The sequence below is a fragment of the Schistocerca piceifrons genome, chromosome X (genome assembly GCF_021461385.2).
Source record: "Schistocerca piceifrons isolate TAMUIC-IGC-003096 chromosome X, iqSchPice1.1, whole genome shotgun sequence".
Taxonomy (NCBI): domain Eukaryota; kingdom Metazoa; phylum Arthropoda; class Insecta; order Orthoptera; family Acrididae; genus Schistocerca; species Schistocerca piceifrons.
This window is the reverse complement of record NC_060149.1, coordinates 687,691,939-687,713,270: the sequence shown is the minus strand read 5'-3', so window position 1 is coordinate 687,713,270 and position 21,332 is coordinate 687,691,939. Positions and strand designations below refer to the sequence as shown.

At 27.3% G+C, this 21,332-nt stretch overlaps 2 pseudogenes; both read left to right on the top strand.

The window, feature by feature from the left end:
• The first annotated feature begins 250 nt into the window (after window positions 1-250).
• LOC124722610 lies at window positions 251-13,570 on the top strand (annotated as a pseudogene).
• A 5,914-nt stretch (window positions 13,571-19,484) lies between these two features.
• On the top strand, window positions 19,485-20,946 carry LOC124722033 (annotated as a pseudogene).
• The last annotated feature ends 386 nt before the right edge of the window (window positions 20,947-21,332 follow it).

Sequence of the window (21,332 nt, the reverse complement as noted above, 5' to 3'; positions counted from 1 at the left end):
TGTAGAAATTTTCTACAAATAGTATTGATACTTTATGATTTATTTATGTTTATTTTGAATTTTCCTTTATTAGTTATTTCTGTTTTAATTAGTGTTGCTTTTTTAACTTTATTAGAGCATAAGGTTTTAGGTTACATCGAAATTCGAAAGGGTCCAAATAAAGTAGGTTTTACAGGAGTTCCTCAACCCTTTAGTGATGCTATTTAGTTATTTTGTAAGGAGCAGTCAATTCCTATCATATATAATTATTTACTTTATTATTTTTCTCCTGTTTTTAATTTAATAATTTCCTTGGCTGTTTGAGTGATTTTCCCTTACTTAACTTATATATGTTCTTTTTCTTATGGATTTTTGTTTTTTTATATTGTACTAGATTAGGTGTTTATACTGTTATAATTGCTGGTTGGTCCTCTAATTCAAATTATTCTTTACTAGGTTGTCTTCGTTCTGTTGCTCAAACAATTTCATACGAAGTTAGTTTGGCTTTAATTTTATTATCTTTAATTATTTTAATTGGTAGTTTTAACATGTTTGATTTCATAAATTATCAGCTTTATTGTTGATTTATTATTATTTCTCTTCCTTTAGCTTTAGCTTGATTTGCTTCTTGTTTAGCTGAAAGTAACCGTACTCCTGTTGACTTTGCCGAAGGTGAATCTGAGTTAGTTTCAGGTTTTAATATTGAATATGGTGCAGGCGGGTTTACTTTAATTTTTTTAGCTGAGTATACTAGAATTGTTTTTATAAGAATGTTATTAGCTTTAATTTTTTTTAGGTGGTGGCTTTTATTCTTTTATATTTTTTTATTAAGCCTGCTGTTATGTCCTTTGGTTTTATTAGAGTTCGGAGGACATTACCACGTTTTCGTTATGATAAGTTAATGTACTCAGCTTGAAAAAGTTTTTTGTCTTTATCTTTAAATTTTTTTATTTTCTTTGTTGATTTAAAGATTTTTTTATTTCATTTATTTAGTGAAATTTTTTAAGAAAAGTTAATAGAAGAGTTAAACTTATTGTTTTATGTTTTCAAAACATATGCTTTTCCTAAGCTAATTAACTTATTATTCCATAATTAGTTTATCTCATGCGTTTGCAACATGCACATTAATTATGAAGTATGTAAAGTAGATAATTGTTAAGATTTGTCCTGTTATAATGTAAGGTTCTTCAACAGGTCGTTTACCAATTCATGTTAATAAGCATACAACAACTACTATTATTCAGAATAAAATCTGATTAATAGGATAGAATTGAATACCTCAGAATGGTGTTTTATTATAAAACACCATTGATCGTAGAATTGCGTATGCAAATAAGAAATATCATTCTGGTTGAATATGGACGGGGGTTACTAATGGGTTAGCAGGTACAATATTATCTGGATCCCCTAGGAGGTAAGGATTAATTAAGCGCAATATAATTAATAATGATGTTATTAATACAAATGTAATAGAGTCCTTGAAAGTAAAGTATGGGTGAAATGGGATTTTTTCTATATCTCCATTTAGGCCTAAGGGGTTATTAGACCCTGTTTGGTGGAGGAAGAATAAATGAATTGCTGCCATTGCAGCAATAATAAATGGTAGTACAAAATGGAATGTAAAGAATCGATTTAATGTTGCATTATCAACAGCAAACCCTCCTCATACTCATTGAACTAAATCTGTGCCTAAATATGGAATTGCTGATAATAAATTAGTAATTACTGTCGCACCTCAGAATGATTTTTGACCTCAAGGTAAAACGTATCCCATCAATGCAGTTGCTATAACTAAGAATAGGATTCCTGTACCAATTATTCAGGTGTGTATGTATATGTAGGATCCGTAGTAAATTCCTCATCCAACATGTAAATAAATACAAATAAAAGATATAGAAGCTCCATTTCCATGTAAGGTTCGAATAATTCAGCCATTATATACGTCTCGGCAGATGTGAACTACACTACTAAATGCTATTTCAATATTTGATGTATAATGTATAGCTAAAAATAGTCCAGTTACAATTTGAATTACCAAGCATAACCCTAGTAGGGACCCAAAATTTCATCAAAATGAAATATTTGTTCGGTGCAGGTAAATCAACTAAAGAGTTATTAATGATTTTAATTAAAGGATGTCTTACTCGTAAGGGTTTATTCATTAGTAAATTATCTTATTTTACGAATAGGCCCCTGGTTAATATTGGTGATTTTAACAACTGCTAATAGTGTTAAAAATAAATTAATAATTATTATTATTGTGATAATGAATGTTGGTCTATTATATAGTTTTTCTAAAGATATTGTTATTTCTTGATAATTGATTGAATTATCAATATTTATAGTTTCAGTATTTTTGAAAAAGTCTATAAATATTGTTATATCTAAAATAATTAATGTTGGTATGATAAATATTCATATTGTTAAGGTAATAATTATCATAATTGTTTTAGGTTGAAATATTTCGTTTGATGCAATTCTCGTAATATAAATAAATAGAAGTAATATACCACCAAGAAACGTTAAAAATAAAATATATGATAATCAATATCTTTCCATTATTGTTCCTGTTATTAGTCCAACTAGAAACGTTTGTAGGATAATGAAAAGCATTATTGATATTCGGTGTCTTAATTTAATAAAATTAATATTTATTACGTTTGATAGTGATATAAATATTAATTTGATCATTTCGGGGGTTAGTTTATTAAAAATATCGGTTTTTGGGACCGATGATGGAAAGCTTTTTCACCTCTGTAGTTTCAAAAGTTGGGGCGGGACTTATCTCCGGTTTGCAAGACTGGGTTTTTTTAAACTATGAAAACTAATGTTTATATTCTCTGTCTTTACTTCTTTATTGATTTATATAGCTGGTGTTTATGTTTTTTCTTCTAAACGTAATTGTTTATTAATGGTTCTTTTGAGATTAGAATATATTGTTCTTTCTTTATTTATATTGGTTATTGTTTTTCTTATTTAGTTTAATTATGATTATTTTTTTCCTGTCATTTTTTTGGTTCTTTCTGTTTGTGAAGGTGCTTTAGGTCTTTCTATTTTAGTTTCAATAATTCGTTCTCATGGGAATGATTTTTTAAATCTTTTGGTTTATCTTTATGTTAAAGTATTTATTTATAACATTTTTTTTGATCCCTCTTTGTTTGGTTAATAATTGTTGATGGTTGGTTCATTCTTTAATGTTTCTGTCTAGTTTTGTTTTTATGATTTGTGTTTATTCATATGCAGATTTGATTATGATTAGATATTATGTTGGTATTGATTATTTTTCTTTTAGTTTGATTTTACTTATTTTTTGAATTTGTTCTTTAATAAATACTGCTAGAGGTTCAGTTTATTCAAGTTCTTATCATTCTAATTTTTTTGTCTTTATAGTCTTAATTTTAATGATTATGCTTTATTGTTCATTTGCTAGATTGAGTCTTCTTTCTTTTTATATTTTTTTTGAGGCTAGATTAGTTCCTACTTTACTTTTGAATTTGGGTTGAGGCTATCAACCTGAATGTTTACAGGCTGGTGTTTATTTAATTTTTTATACCCTGGTTGCTAGATTGCCTTTATTATTAGTGTTATTTAGGGTTTATGATTTTTCTAATACTTTATATTTTCCTTTATTGGTTTATTTTGGTTCTTATTATTTTATATTTTATGTGTTTATAATTCTTGCTTTTTTAGTTAAGATGCCTAAGGTTCATGTTGAGGCCCCTATTTCAGGTAGAATGATTCTTGCTGGTGTTTTATTAAAGTTAAGTGGTTAAGGTTTTTTTCGTGTTATGAAGGTTATTTCTTATTTGGGTTTAAAGTTTAATTATTTTTGATTGTCTTTAAGTTTATCTGGTGGGGTTATTGTTAGATTTATTTGATTTCGTCAGGTTGATTTAAAGTCTTTAATTGCATATTCTTCTGTTGCTCATATAAGAATGATTATTGGAGGATTGATGACTATGAATTGATGAGGTTGTATAGGTTCTCTTTCCTTGATGGTTGGTCATGGTTTGTGTTCTTCTGGTTTATTTTGTTTATCTAATATTATTTATGAGCGTTTAGGTAGACGAAGATTATTAATTAACAAAGGTATAATTAATTTGATACCAAGAATGGCTTTATGATGATTCCTTTTGAGATCATCTAATATAGCTGCTCCTCCTTCTTTAAATTTGGTAGGTGAACTTAGATTATTAAATAGAATTATGTCTTGATCTTCTTTAGGTTTTATGCTTTAATTTCTTTGTCTTTTTTTAGAGCTGTTTATACATTATATATGTATTCTTATTCTCAGCATGGTAATTATTATTCTGGTGTTTATACTTGTTCCCTTGGTTATTTTCGTGAATATCATCTCTTACTTTTTCATTGATTGCCTTTAAATATTCTTTGTTTAAAGGGGGAGTATTTATTTTGTTTAGGTTGCTTAAGTATTTTAATTAAAAATATTGTTATGTGGAATCAATGATATGAATTTTTCATCTTAGGCCGTGAATTTGTTTTCTATTTGTTCTTCGAGTTCTTTTTCTTAATTTTTTTCTAGAACTATAATATTTATTTTGGGTATTTATTATTTAATTATTGATTATAGTGTTTTTGTTGAATGAGAAATTTTAATTTAAATGGTTCTATGGTTGTTATGACTTTAGTTTTGGATTGAATGTCTCTTATTTTTATGTCTTTTGTTATGTATATTTCTTCTTTGGTTATTTATTATAGAGAGGATTATATATCGGGAGAAAAAAATATAAATCATTTTATTGTTATTGTTTTAATATTTATTCTTTCTATAGGTTTTTTAATTATTAGTCCTAATTTGATTAGAATTTTATTGGGATGGGATGGTTTAGGTTTAGTTTCTTATTGTTTAGTTATTTACTATAAAAATGTGAAATCTTATAGTGCGGGTATGTTAACTGCACTTTCTAATCGTATTGGTGATGTTGCTATTTTAATTTCTATTGCTTGAATATTGAATTTTGGTGGTTGAAATTATATTTATTATTATGAATTTATTTCTAATTCTTTTGAAATAAAGCTTATTACTATATTAATTGTTTTAGCAGCTATAACTAAAAGAGCTCAAATTCCCTTTTCTTCTTGACTTCCTGCTGCTATGGCTGCTCCTACTCCTGTTTCTGCTTTGGTTCATTCTTCTACTCTTGTTACTGCTGGGGTTTATTTATTAATTCGTTTCAGACCAATATTAGATACTTATAATTGTGGTTGATTCTTACTTTTAATTGGTTTTATAACTGTATTTATGGCTGGTTTGGGAGCAAATTTTGAATTTGATTGGAAGAAAATTATTGCTCTTTCTACTTTAAGACAACTTGGTTTAATAATAAGAATTTTGGCTATGGGTTACCCAAAACTTGCATTTTTTCATTTATTATCTCATGCTTTATTTAAGACTTTATTGTTTATGTGTGCAGGTTCAATAATTCATAATTTAAAGGAATCTAAGGATATTCGTTTTATAGGTTCAATTGTTAATTTTATACCTTTAACTTCAGTTTGTTTTAATGTTTCTAGTTTGTCTTTGTGTGGTATACCATTTTTAACAGGTTTTTATTCAAAGGATTTAAATCTTGAAATGGTTTGTTTAAGATGAATTAATTGTTTGATTTTTTCTTTATTTCTTTTCTGCTGTTTTAACTGCTACTTATTCTTTTCGTCTTTTTTATTATTCAGTATCTTGTGATAATAATTTTTATTCTACATTTTCTTTTGATGATAAGGGTTATTATATTTCGTTTGGTATAATGGGTTTATTGTTTGTTGCTGTTGTTGGTGGTAGTCTTTTGTCTTGGTTAATTTTTCCTGTTCCTCATGTGATTGCCTTGCCTTATTATTTAAAGTTTTTAACTATTACTGTAGTTGTTTTGGGTGCTTATTTGGGTTATCTTATCTCTAATTTTGATTTTTCTCAAAATTTACTTTCTTTAAGAATACTTTCTTTTGTCAGATTTGCTGGTTCTATGTTGTTTATACCTTTTCTTTCAACTAAGTTTATTAGATTTGTTCCTTTAAAATTGGGTTATTATTCATCTAAATCATTTGATTATGGTTGAGGTGAATTATTTGGTGGTCAAGGTTTGTATAGACTATTTATTTATTTAAATAGTTATATACAAGGTTGATATGATTCTAATTTTAAGATTTATCTTTTAACTTTTATTTTTTTAATATTTATTTTGGTGGTATTATTTTTCGTTTACTTAAATAGCTTATAATTAGAGCGTGACACTGAAGATGTTAAGGAAGTATTTTTACTTTTAGGTATTTATAAATATACATATATTATTTTTACAGTGAAAATATAATGTTTTATTTAAACTTTTTAAATTTTAGGAATGTTAACGGAGTTTAACCGCTAATACAAAAAGTTAGCAGCTTTCATATTGGCTTTACATTTACTTAATTGGAACTTTATAGTTCAATTATATTATTAACAGTAATACGCCTCTTTTTGGCTTCAATTAATAAGAATAAGGGTATTTTATTTACCAACCTTCCAGGTCGAAACTGACTGCAATATTTCGCTTCTTATTCTATTTAAGGTTGATTGATTATATCAATACTTTTTGAATGCAACCCAAATGTTATAGTTAACTACAAGCCTTTAGTCTGCTCATTGTAAGGTTCCTTGATTTCATTCATGGTATAGTCCACCTAGTAATACTATAATAAAAAATATTGTTGATACTGTTCAGATTATAATGTCTGAAGTTTTAAAAATAATTACAATTGGAAGGATTAGTGAGATTTCTACATCAAAAATTAAGAAAATTACTGCAATTAAGAAGAATCGAAGTGAGAATGGTATTTGTGCTGATCTTTATGGGTCAAACCCACACTCAAATGGTGATCTTTTTTCTCGGTCATTAATTAATTTTTTTGATAATGTTGTTGCAAGGATTATAACAATTATTCGAAAAATAAATCTAATAAAAATGCTTGTAGATAAAAGTAAGATTGTTTTTCTTGATTTATACCAAGCTTTTTGATTGGAAGTCAAATGTACTACTTATACTAGAAAAACAATTATCTACATCATCAATAAATAGAGGTGTATAAGAATAATCATACTACATCTACAAAGTTTCAGTATCATGCTGCTGCTTCAAATCCAAAGTGGTGTCTTGGTGAGAATTGGTTTATTGAATGTCGAAGTAGACATGTTGATAAGAAAATTGTTCCGATAATTACATGTAGACCATGGAATCCTGTTGCAACAAAGAATGTTGATCCATAAACTGCGTCTGCAATGGTGAAGGGTGCTTCTCAATATTCGTATGCTTGAAGTATAGTGAAGTATATTCCTAGTAATACCGTGAAGAATAGTCCTTGTAATGCTTGAGTATGATTAGATTCTATTAAACTATGATGTGCTCATGTTACTGTTTATTCTGATGCCAAAAGAATAGCTGTATTAAGTAATGGAATTTGTATAGGTTTAAAAGGCTGGATTCCTATTGGGGGTCATAATATCCCTAGTTCAATAGTAGGTGCTAGTCTTCTTCTAAGAAATGCTCAGAAAAATGAAACCAAGAATAGTACTTCTGATGCAATAAATAAAATTATTCCTCATCATAATCCAATTGATACGAATCCCGTATGTAGTCCTTGGTATGTTCCTTCTTGTACTACATCTCATCATCATTGGTTTATAGTTAGTAGGGTAATTCTAAATCCGATTATAAATAAGTTAATGTTAAATAGTTGAAATCATTTTGCTAATCCTGATACTAGAACTATTGCTCCAATTGCTCCTGTTAATGGCCAAGGTCTGTAATTTACTAAGTGGAATGGGTTGTTTGAGTGAGTTGTTAACATAGGTTTAGTATACTTCTCTAGAATATATAGTTCTTAAAATTGAGAAAACATAAGCTTGAATTATTGCTACTGCTGATTCTAGAATTAACAGAAATATTTGCCCAATAATTAATAGTGAAATTAAGTTAATTGCTATAGATGGTCCTGTATTTCCTAGTAATGTTAATAGTAAGTGTCCTGCAATTATATTTGCTGCTAGTCGTACTGCTAGCGTACCTGGTCGAATGACATTTCTGATTGTTTCAATTAATACTATAAATGATATTAATGCAGATGGTGTTCCTTGAGGAACAAGGTGTGTAAATATGTGATTGGTATGATTAATTCATCCAAATAACATATATCTTAATCATATAGGTAGAGGGATTGCAAATGTTAATGCTAAATGTCTTGCTCTAGTAAAGATGTAAGGGAATAATCCTATGAAATTATTAAATAGTATTATAATAAAAATTGAAATGAAGCTGAATGTTGTTCCATTGAATGATTTTGGTCCTAGTAATGTTTTAAATTCATTGTGTAAGGTTAAGTTTAGTTTATTTCAAATAATATTAATCCGTGATGGTGTAAGTCAAAACATGGATGTGTTTCATAATAATCCTAAGATTGTTCTAGTTCAATTTAATGATAAATTGAAGATAATAGTTGATGGATCAAATGTTGAAAATAAGTTTATCATTTTCAATTCAAGTTTTTTATAATAATTGTTCTTTTTTCTGCTCTTTTAATAAGATTTGGTTTAAATGAGAAAAAGTTTATTTGATTAAATAAAATTAATGTAGTCGAAAATATAATGAATAGGGAGAATCATATGAGAGGGAATATTTGAGGGATTTGGATTAAATTTCCCCATCAGAAGTAGTCTTTAATTTACTATTTTTTGGTTTAAGAGACCATTACTTACTTTCGGTCATCTGATGTATTTCAAAGTGTACTAATTATTTAGTTATTTTAGATTGACACTCTAATGTTATACATTTTAACTAACTCCTTAGATTATCTTAGATAATCACTTGATAAATAAGTTTACTGTAGTTCTTTCAATTACAATTGGTATGAATCTGTGGTTTCCTCCACAGATTTCTGAGCATTGTCCAAAGAACAGTCCAGGTCGGTTTATTGTAATTGTTCCTTGGTTTAGTCGACCTGGCGTTGCGTCAATTTTAACCCCTAATGCAGGTACTGCTCATGAGTGTAGAACGTCTGATGCTCTTGTTAATACTCATACTTCCGTATTTATTGGTAGAATTGTTCGGTTATCTACAACTAGAAGTCGAAATCCGTCGTTTTCTAGGTCTTGTTCTGGTGTTATACAAGGGGCAAATTCTATGTCTATAAAGTCTGATTATTCGTATCCTCAGTATCATTGTCGTCCAATTGTTTTAATTGTGATTATTGCGTCTACTGAATCATCAAGTAAATATAGTAGTCGTAATGATGGGAGTGCAATAAAAATTAGTGTAATTGCTGGTAGTGCTGTTCAGATTGTTTCAATTAAATGTCCATGAAGTATGTTTCGGTTTGTATAGGCAATGAATAATATATAACTTAGGGCATAACCTACAATTACTGTAATTAATAATAATACGACCATAGTATGATCATGGAAGAATGATAGTTGCTCCATTAACGGTGAAGCTCCATCTTGAAGAGATAAATTTGATCATGTTGCCATTAATGAATATCGTCGTGGTATTCCTGCTAGTCCTAGGAAGTGTTGAGGGAAGAATGTTAAGTTTACTCCAATAAATATAATTGTAAATTGGATTTTTAATCATGTATTATTTATAGTTAATCCTGTAAATAATGGGTACCATTGAATAACACCTCCTATGATTGCAAATACTGCTCCTATGGATAATACATAATGGAAGAGAGCTACTACATAATATGTATCTCGTAATACGAAGTCAAGTGATGAATTTGCTAATACTAATCCTGTTAGCCCACCAATTGTGAATAGAATAATAAATCCTAAAGCTCATAATAGTGGTGGATTGTATTTGAATTTAGATCCATATAGTGTAGCTAATCATCTGAATACCTTAATTCCTGTAGGTACAGCAATAATTATTGTTGCTGATGTAAAGTATGCTCGTGTGTCAACATCTATTCCTACTGTGAATATGTGATGTGCTCATACAATAAATCCTATTAGTCCAATTGATAATATAGCATAAACTATACCTAATGCTCCAAATGATTCAATTTTTCCTCTTTCTTGACATACAATGTGAGAAATAGTTCCAAATCCTGGCAGAATTAAAATGTAAACTTCTGGGTGCCCAAAGAATCAAAATAGGTGTTGATATAGAATTGGGTCACCTCCTCCTGCAGGGTCAAAGAATGATGTATTTAAATTTCGATCTGTTAATAGAATAGTAATAGCCCCTGCTAATACTGGAAGCGATAAAAGGAGGAGAAGGGCTGTAATAGCTACTGATCATACAAATAAAGGTGTTTGATCTAGAGTTATACTTTCTGATCGTATATTAATTGCTGTTGTAATGAAGTTTACTGCACCAAGAATAGATGATACACCTGCTAAGTGAAGTGAAAAAATAGCTAGGTCTACAGATGCCCCTCCAAGTGCGATAGCTCCTACAAGAGGAGGGTAAACTGTTCATCCTGTACCAGCACCGTTATCTACTATAGAAGATGTAAGAAGACGGGTTAGTGAAGGCGGTAGTAATCAAAATCTTATAGTATTTATTCGTGGGAACGCTATATCTGGTGCACCAATTATTAATGGTACGAGTCAATTACCAAATCCACCAATTATAATAGGTATTACTATAAAAAAATTATTACAAATGCGTGGGCTGTAATAATAACATTATAAATTTGATCATCTCCAATTAGAGATCCTGGTTGACCAAGTTCAGCACGAATAAGTATTCTTATCGATGTTCCTACTATTCCTGCTCACGCTCCAAATAAGAAGTATAAAGTACCAATATCCTTATGGTTTGTTGAGAATAATAATTTTTGTGGTAAGATGGCTGAATTTAAGGTGGTAGACTGTAAATCTACTTAAGAGATGTTTCTCACTTACCATGTTTTAGGCCGTATATTCAATTATGATTCTAGACTGCAATTCTAGAGGTGTAAAATGTTACTAAGGCCTAAAAGATTATTCTTTTAATTATAACTTTGAAGGTTAATAGTTTAGTTAACTTAAGTCCTTAGTATAATGAGATTAAGGTTGATGTTAAGATTAATCCTATTGTTGAAATTATTACTGTTATAGGAAGAATAATTCTTGATTTTTGAGACTTTATTTTTATAGATCATGATTTTCCTGTGTATGATATTATTAGGGCTGAGAATCTAATACGTATAAACTTATAAAGTGTAATTGTAGTTAATACAGCCATAATGGTTATAATAGTTGTTATGTTATTTTCTATTAATGATTGTATTACAATTCATTTTGGTAGAAATCCAAGGAATGGTGGTAAACCACCTAGGGATAAAAGAGATAAAAATATAATGAATTTAATTTCAGTTTTTAAATTTCTGTCTGAATAAATTTGGTTTATAAAAAATAGATTTAGTTGCTTAAATAATAAGACCATAATTAATCTTAATAGTGAGTAAATAATAAAGTATAGTTCTCAGATGTTTTCTCTAACTGTTAGGGATCTAATTATTCACCCTAAATGGCTAATTGAGGAATATGCTAGAAGTTGTCGTAGAGATGTTTGATTTAAACCACCTATTGTCCCAATAATAATTCTTAGAATGATAATTGTTCAAATGAAAGTTCTTAGTTGAATACAATAAGATAATACCATTATTGGGGCAATTTTTTGTCATGTTATTAGTGTTAAACAGTTATTTCATCTTGAAGCTCCTATTACTTCTGGAAATCAGAAATGAAAGGGTGCAAGCCCCGATCTTTAATAATAATCAAGATCTAATTATTATTGATGGTATAAATTCTGTTTCTCATCCTTATGGATACTTTATTTGAATCAGCAAAATTGTAAATAATAGTATTGGCGATGCTATAGCTTCGACAATAAAATATTTAATTGATGATTCAATTATCATTATATTTTTATTTCTTGTTAGGAGCGGAATAAATGAAAGTAAGATGATCTCAAGTCCTATCCAAATTCCAAAACAGGAGTTTGATGAAATGGACAGGATCGTTCCTATCATAATGTTGATAGGAAGAGAAGTTTTGTAGAGTTGTTGGTCACTAAAAAGGAGAGGATTGATACCTCTATAAATGGGGTATGAACCCATTAGCTTGTTTAGCTTACCTTTTTACATTTAGGTGTATGATGCACGCTATATTTTGATACTAAAGGAGGTAGTATAAATCTGTCTTATGTAATTTTTAATGAAGGAAATTTTATTTACTTGATTTACCCTATCAAGGTAACCCTTTAATCAGGCACTTCATTTATATTTAATATATAAATTAAAAATTTTTTTAAAAAATTTGTTTATGTATTATTTTGGTTATTTCTAATTAATTTATCTCGTTTCGGATAATTTGAATATATATTATATATAATAAATAATTTATATTAATATATTACATTTAATTAAATTTAAATACCTATAATGTTATTTTTTTATTATTAAATGATTATTTTAATACTTTTATTTACCTAGGATTATAGTTACTAATGTTTTTAGCTTAAAATAGGTTATTATATTATAAATTGTATAAGAATATGTAAATTAATATAAATATTATTATTATTGGATATAATAAATATAATTAATATTATTAAATATAAATTATTATATAAATATTAATAATTATATTAATTATAATAATGTAATTTCTATAATTAAATTATTTAACTAATTAATATTTAAGTCAACTTAATATAAAGTTAATTTTATATTAATAACATATTGCATTAGTTTACATAATTGTATAAAATATATTTATTATACTATTTAATCTTTCTTTATTAATAATGAAAAGAAAGATAAAATAAGAAAGTATATAATACATTTATTGGTATACATGTTCCATATTAATCTTTATTTATATATAATAGAGAAGTTGTTGTGGTCATTCGAAGGTGCGTTCCTTTTTTTTGTCACTTTTTGTGTTTTTTTCTTTTTTTTCTTTAAATATTTGAATCTTTTATTTTTTCTTAGTTTTATAAATTTTTAAATTTCTTATTTTGTTTCCAAATGTTTTATTCTTGCTTATTTATTCACTTTTTCTTTGTATTATATATAAGTTTTGTTAAACTAAATGTTCTATTTTGCAGTAATTTGATTTAATTATCAAGTGATTTTGGATTTAGCAATTGATTTAGAATCGGCATAATTCGTGACAGCAGCCGCAGTTATACGATTGATACAAGTGAATATTATTGGTTAAAACAGTTGTTTATATTTTTAGGGTTAAAATATAAATTTGTAAGGTGAAATGTTAAAATTTATTTATAGCTCTTTTTATGAATCTGTGAAATTTAAATAATAAACTAGGATTAGATACCCTATTATTTTAAATGTTAATTATATTTACCAGTGTACTATTAGTTAAGGTCTTTAAACCCAAAGCATTAGGCGGTATCTCACTCCATTCGGAGGAACCTACCCCGTAATTGATAATAGACGATATACTCTACTTAATTTATTTTATTGTATATCTCCGTTATCAGAGGTTCTTTTTAGAGTTATTATTCTCAAGATTTATAATTATAAAATTTTTCAGGTCAAGATGCAGGTTATAGTTAAGAGGAGATGGGTTACTCTAGATTTTTGTTTATAACGGATTTTATGGTGAAATACTATAAATGAAGATGGATTTGATAGTAATTAAATTTATTTAATTTAACTGATATTGGCTCTGAGGTGTGTACACATCGCCCGTCGCTCTCATTATTGTATATTCTATCTTATTATATTAATTTAGCTTCAATTTAGATGAGATAAGTAATAACGTAGTAGATGTACTGGAAAGTGTATCTAGATAGAGTTTCACGATATAACTTATTAGTAAAGTGTTTCATTTACACTGAAAATTTTTCTGTGCAAATCAGGATATCTTGATTATTTATATTATTATATTTATTTTTTGTTTATTTATTATTTAATAAAAATAATTTTGTCGAATTTTGTCTTAGTATATTTTGTAGAATTGATTTTTTAGATTATAGTTTATAGGTAATGTAACTATATTATGAAATATTAATTTAAATAATTAAAAGCAGATTTTATTTATTGTACCTTTTGTATCAGGGTTTATCAAAATTTTAGTATTTACTTTACTTGTCTCGATTTGGGTTGATTTATAAATAATTTATAGTTAATGTGTCATAATTATTATTAAATTATTTATAGAAATGAGATGTTATTCGTTTCCCAAGATCTCTAGTTTCTAAAGAAAAAAATTAATTTTTTGAAGTTAATTGTTTATATTTAATTTTTTAGGTATAAATATTAACTTATTTATTCTTTAAGGGATAAGCTTTGAAGTTAATAAAATATAATTTGTTTTATAAAATATAGTAGTAAGCTTTAAACCAGCTATCTCTAAGATTACGTTTTAGTTCATTATTTTTTATTTTGATCCTATAAGTATTTTAGGTTTTTTATTAAGATTATTTACTTAATTTTAAAATTTTTGTAATAATGATCGAATTAGTATATTTATTTGTATATAATTTTTACCTTGTGAATTTATTATTAGGAACTAGACAAAATTGATTTCTGCCCATTTATCAAAAACATGTCCTCTTGAAAATACTTTGAGGTCTGGCCTGCTCACTGAGCAGATTTTTAACGAGCCGTGGAATTTTGACCGTGCAAAGGTAGCATAATCATTTGTCACTTAATTAGTGGCTGGAATGAATGGCTTGACGAGAAATAAACTGTCTCTATAATAAATATTTGAATTTAACTTTTGAGTCAAAAGGCTTAAATTTTTCTTTAGGACGAGAAGACCCTATAGAGGTTAACATTTTATTTTGATATAGTTTTTTGTTTGTTTTTCTATATTTAATGATGATGTTTTGTTGGGGTGACATGAAGAATAAATAAGTTCTTCATTATTATATCATTTATTTATGTTTGTTATTTTGATCCATAATTTATGATCATAAGATTAAGTTACCTTAGGGATAACAGCGTAATTGTTTATGAGAGCTCATATCGACAAAGCAGATTGCGACCTCGATGTTGGATTAAGAAAAATTTTGGGTGCAGTAGACCAGTAATTAGCTCTGTTCGACCTTTAAATTCTTACATGATCTGAGTGCAGACCGGTGTGAGCCAGGTCGGTTTCTATCCTAACATTATTAATTCATATTAGTACGAATGGACCATATGGTTGAAATATTTTTTATTTTATTGGTTAATACTAATTAAATTACTATTTTGACAGATTAATGTGTTGAATTTAGAATTCATTTACGTAGATTTTTTCTACAAATAGTATTGATACTTTATGATTTATTTATGTTTATTTCGAATTTTCTTTTATTAGTTATTTGTGTTTTAATTAGTGTTGCTTTTTTAACTTTATTAGCGTATAAGGTTTTAGGTTACATCCAAATTCGAAAGCGTCCAAATAAAGTTGGTTTTGCAGGAATTCCTCAACCCTTTAGTGTTGCTATTAAGTTAATTTGTAAGGAGCAGCCAATTCCTATCATATCTAATTATTTACTTTATTATTTTTCTCCTGTTTTTAATTTAATAATTTCCTTGGCTGTTTGAGTGATTTTCCCTTACTTAACTTATATATGTTCTTTTTCTAATGGATTTTTGTTTTTTTATGTTGTACTAGATTAGGTGTTTATACTGTTATAATTGCTGGTTGGTCTTCTAATTCAAATTATTCTTTACTAGGTTCTCTTCGTTCTGTTGCTCAAACAATTTCATACGAAGTTAGTTTGGCTTTAATTTTATTATCTTTAATTGTTTTAATTGGTAGTTTTAACATGTTTGATTTTATAAATTATCAGCTTTATTGTCGATTTATTATTATTTCTTTTCCTTTAACTTTAGCTTGTTTTGCTTCATGTTTAGCTGAAACTAACCGTACTCCTGTTGACTTTGCCGAAGGTGAATCTGAGTGAGTTTCCGGTTTTAATTTTGAATATGGTGCAGGAGGGTTTACTTTTTTTTTAGCTGAGTATACTAGAATTGTTTTTATAAGAATATTATTAGCTTTAATTTTTTTAGGTGGTGACTTTTATTCTTTTATATTTTTTATTAAGCTTGCTGTTATGTCCTTTGGTTTTATTTGAGTTCGGGGGACATTACCACGTTTTCGCTATGATAAGTTAATGTACTTAGCTTGAAAAAGTTTTTGCCTTTATTTTTAAATTTTTTTATTTTCTTTGTTGTTTTAAAGATTTTATTTATTTCATTTATTTAGTGAAATTTTTTAAGAAAAGTTAATAGAAGAGTTAAACTTCTACTTTTATGTTTTCAAACATATGCTTTTCCTAAGCTAATTAACTTATTATTCCTTAATTAGTTTATCTCATGCATTTTCAACATGCACATTAATTAAGAAGTATGTAAAGTAGATAATTGTTAAGAATTGTCCTTTTATAATGTAAGGTTCTTCAACAGGTCGTTTACCAATTCATGTTAATAAGCATACAACAACTACTATAATTCAGAATAACATCTGATTAATAGGATAGAATTGAATAACTTGGAATAGTGTTTTATTATAAAATGGTAAAATTATTAAGATTCTAATTCATAAGAATAATGCAATAACACCTCCTAGCTTATTAGGGATTGATCGTAGAATTGCGTATGCAAATAAGAAATATCATTCTGGTTGAATATGGACGGGGGTTACTAACGGGTTAGCAGGTACAATATTATCTGGATCCCCTAGGAGGTAAGGATTAATTAAGCACAATATAATTAATAATGATGTTATTAATAAAAATGTAATAGACTCCTTGAAAGTAAAGTATGGGTGAAATGGGATTCTTTCAATATCTCCATTTAGGCGTAAGGGGTTATTAGACCCTGTTTGGTGGAGGAAGAATAAATGAATTGCTGCCATTGCAGCAATAATAAACGGTAGTACAAAATGGAATGTAAAGAATCGATTTAATGTTGCATTATCAACAGCAAACCCTCCTCATACTCATTGAACTAAATCTGTTCCTAAATATGGAATTGCTGATAATAAATTAGTAATTACTGTCGCACCTCAGAATGATATTTGACCTCAAGGTAAAACGTACCCTATAAATGCAGTTGCTATAACTAAGAATAGGATTACTGTACCAATTATTCAGGTGTGTATGTATATCTAAGATCCGTAGTAAATTCCTCGTCCGACATGTAAATAAATACAAATAAAAAATATAGAAGCTCTATTTGCATGTAAGGTTCGAATAATTCAGCCATTATTTACGTCTCGGCAGACGTGAACTACACTACTAAATACTATTTCAATTTTTGATGTATAATGTATAGCTAAAAATAGTCCAGTTACAATTTGAATTACCAAACATAACCCTAGTAGGGACCCAAAATTTCATCAAAATGAATTATTTGTTGGCGCGGGTAAATCAACTAAAGAGTTATTAATGATATTAATTAAAGGATGTCTTAATCGTAGGGGTTTATTCATTAGTAAATTATCTTATTTTACGAATAGGCCCCTGGTTAATATTGGTGATTTTAACAACTGCTAATAGTGCTAAAAATAAATAAATTATTATTATTATTGTGATAATGAATGTTTGTTTATTATATAGATTTTCTAAAGATATTGTTATTCCTTGATAACTGATTGAATTATCAATATTTATAGTTTCAGTATTTTGAAAAAAGTCTTTAAATATTGTTATATCTAAAATAATTAATGTTGATACGATAAATATTCATATTGTTAAGGTAATAATTATCGTAAATGATTTAGGTTGAAATATTTCGCTTGATGCAATTCTCGTAATATAAATAAATAGAACTAATATACCACCAAGAAACGTTAAAAATAAAATATATGATAATCAATATCTTTCCTATATTGTTCCTGTTATTAGTCCAACTAGAAAAGTTTGTAGGATAATGAAAAGCATTATTGATATTGGGTGTCTTAATTTAATAAAATTAATATTTATTACGTTTGATAGTGATATTATTATTATTTTGATCATTTCAGGGGTTAGTTTATTAAAGATATCGATTTTGGGGACCTATGATGGAAAGCTTTTTCACCTCTGAAGTTTTAAAAGTGGGGGCTGGACTTATTTCAGGTTTACAAGACCGGTTTTTTTTTTAAACTATTAAAACTAATGTTTATATTCTCTGTCTTTACTTCTTTATTGATTTGTTTTGCTGGTGTTTATGTTTTTTCTTCTAAACGTAAGCATTTATTACTGGTTCTTTTGAGATTAGAATATATTGTTCTTTCTTTATTTATATTGGTTATTGTTTTTCTTATTGAGTTTGATTATGATTATTGTTTTGGGATTTTTCTGTTTGTGAAGGTGCTTTAGATCTTTCTATTTTAGTTTCAATAATTCGTTCTCATGGGAATGATTTTTTAATTCTTTTGGTTTATCTTTACGTTAAAGTATTTATTTACAACAATTTTTTTGATCCCTCTTTGTTTGGTTAATAATTGTTGATGGTTGGTTCATTCTTTAATGTTTCTGTCTAGTTTTGTTTTTATGATTTGTGTTTATTCAAATGCAGATTTGAATATGATCAGATATTATTTTGGTATTGATTATTTTTCTTTTAGTTTGATTTTGTTTAATTTTTGAATTTGTTCTTTAATAATTACTGCTAGAGGTTCAGTTTATTTAAGTTATTATCATTATAATTTTTTTGTCTTTATAGTCTTAATTGTAATGATTATGCTTTATTGTTCGTTTGCTAGATTGAGTCTTCTTTCTTTTTATATTTTTTTTGAGGCTAGATTCGTTCCTACTTTACTTTTGATTTTGGGTTTAGGCAATCAACCTGAACGTTTACAGGATGGTGTTTATTTAATTTTTTATACCCTGGTTGCTAGATTGCCTTTATTATTAGTGTTATTTAGGGTTTATGATTTTTCTAATACTTTATATTTTCCTTTATTGGTAGATTTGGGTTCTTATTATTTTATATTTTGTGTGTTTATAATTCTTGTTCTTTTAGTTAAGATGCCAATATTTTTGGTTCATTTATGGCTTCCTAAGGCTCATGTTGAGGCCCCTATTTCAGGTAGAATGATTCTTGCTGGTGTTTTATTAAAGTTAGGTGGTAATGGTATTTTTCGTGTTATGAAGGTTATTTCTTATTTGGGTTTAAAGTTTAATTATTTTTGATTGTCTTTAGGTTTATCTGGTGGGGTTATTGTTAAATTTATTTGATTTCGTCAGGTTGATTTAAAGTCTTTAATTGCATATTCTTCTTTTGCTCATATAAGAATGGTTATTGGAGGATTGATGACTACGAATTGATGAGGTTGTATAGGTTCTCTTTCCTTAATGGTTGGTTTTGGTTTGTGTTCTTCTGGTTTATTTTGTTTATCTAATATTATTTATGAGCATTTAGGTAGACGAAGATTATTAATTAACAAGGGTATAATTAATTTGATACCAAGAATGGCTTTATGATGATTCCTTTTGAGATAATCTAAAATAGCTGCTCCTCCTTCTTTAAATTTGGTAGGTGAACTTAGATTATTAAATAGAATTATGTCTTGATCTTCTTTAATTTTGGATTGAATGTCTCTTATTTTTATGTCTATTGTTATGTATATTTCTTCTTTGGTTATTTATTATAAAGAGGATTATATATCGAGAGAAAAAAATATAAATCGTTTTATTGTTATTGTTTTAATATTTCTTCTTTCTATAGGTTTTTTAATTACTAGTCCTAATTTGATTAGAATTTTATTGGGATGGGATGGTTTAGGTATAGTTTCTTATTGTTTAGTTATTTACTATCAAAATGTGAAATCTTATAGTGCGGGTATGTTAACTGCACTTTCTAATCGTATTGGTGATGTTGCTATTTTAATTTCTATTGCTTGAATATTGAATTTTGGTGGTTGAAATTATATTTATTATTATGATTTTATTTCTAATTCTTTTGAAATAAAGCTTATTACGATATTAATTGTTTTAGCAGCTATAACTAAAAGAGCTCAAATTCCCTTTTCTTCTTGACTTCCTGCTGCTATGGCTGCTCCTACTTCTGTTTCTGCTTTGGTTCATTCTTCTACTCTTGTTACTGCTGGGGTTTATTTAGTAATTCGTTTAAGACCAATAGTAGATACTTATAATTGTGGTTGATTCTTACCCTTAATTGGTTGTATAACTATATTTATGGCTGGTTTGGGAGCAAATTTTGAATTTGATTTGAAGAAAATTATTGCTCTTTCTACTTTAAGACAACTTGGTTTAATAATAAGAATTTTGGCTATGGGTTACCCAAAACTTGCATTTTTTCATTTATTATCTCTTGCTTTATTTAAGGATTTATTGTTTATGTGTGCAGGTTCAATAATTCATAATTTAAAGGATTCTCAGGATATTCGTTTTATAGGTTCAATTGTTAATTTTATACCTTTAACCTCAGTTGTTTTAATGTTTCTAGTTTGTCTTTGTGTGGTATACCATTTTTAGCAGGTTTTTATTCAAAGGATTTAATTCTTGAAATGGTTTGTTTAAAATGAATTAATTGTTTGATTTTTTTCTTTATTTCTTTTCTACTGGTTTAACTGCTTCTTAATCGTTTCGTCTTTTTTATTATTCAATATCTGGTGATAATAATTTTTATTCTAGATTTTCTTTTGATGATAAGGGTTATTATATTTCGTTCGGTATAATTGGTTTATTGTTTGTTGCTGTTTTTGGTGGTAGTCTTTTGTCTTGGTTAATTTTTCCTGTTCCTCATGTGATTGCCTTGCCTTATTATTTAAAGTTTTTAACTATTACTGTAGTTGTTTTGGGTGCTTATTTGGGTTATCTTGTTTCTAATTTTGATTTTTCTCAAAATTTACTTTCTTTAAGAATACTTTCTTTTGTCAGATTTGCTGGTTCTATGTTGTTTATACCTTTTCTTTCAACTAAGTTTATTAGATTTGTTCCTTTAAAATTGGGTTATTATTCATGTAAATCATTTGATTATGGTTGAGGTGAATTATTTGGTGGTCAAGGTTTGTATAGACTATTTATTTATTTAATTAGTTATATACAAGGTTGATATGATTCTAATTTTAAGATTTATCTTTTAACTTTTATTTTTTGAATATTTATTTTGGTGGTATTATTTTTCGTTTACTTAAATAGCTTATAATTAGAGCGTGACACTGAAGATGTTAAGGAAGTATTTTTACTTTTAGGTATTTATAAATATACATATATTATTTTTACAGTGAAAATGTAATGTTTTATTTAAACTATATAAATTTTAGAAATGTTAACAGAGTTTAACCGCTAATATAAAAAGATAGCAGCTTTCAAATTGGCTTTACATTTCCTTAATTGGAACTTTATAGTTCAATTATATTATTAACAGTAATACGCCTCTTTTTGGCTTCATTTAATAAGAATAAG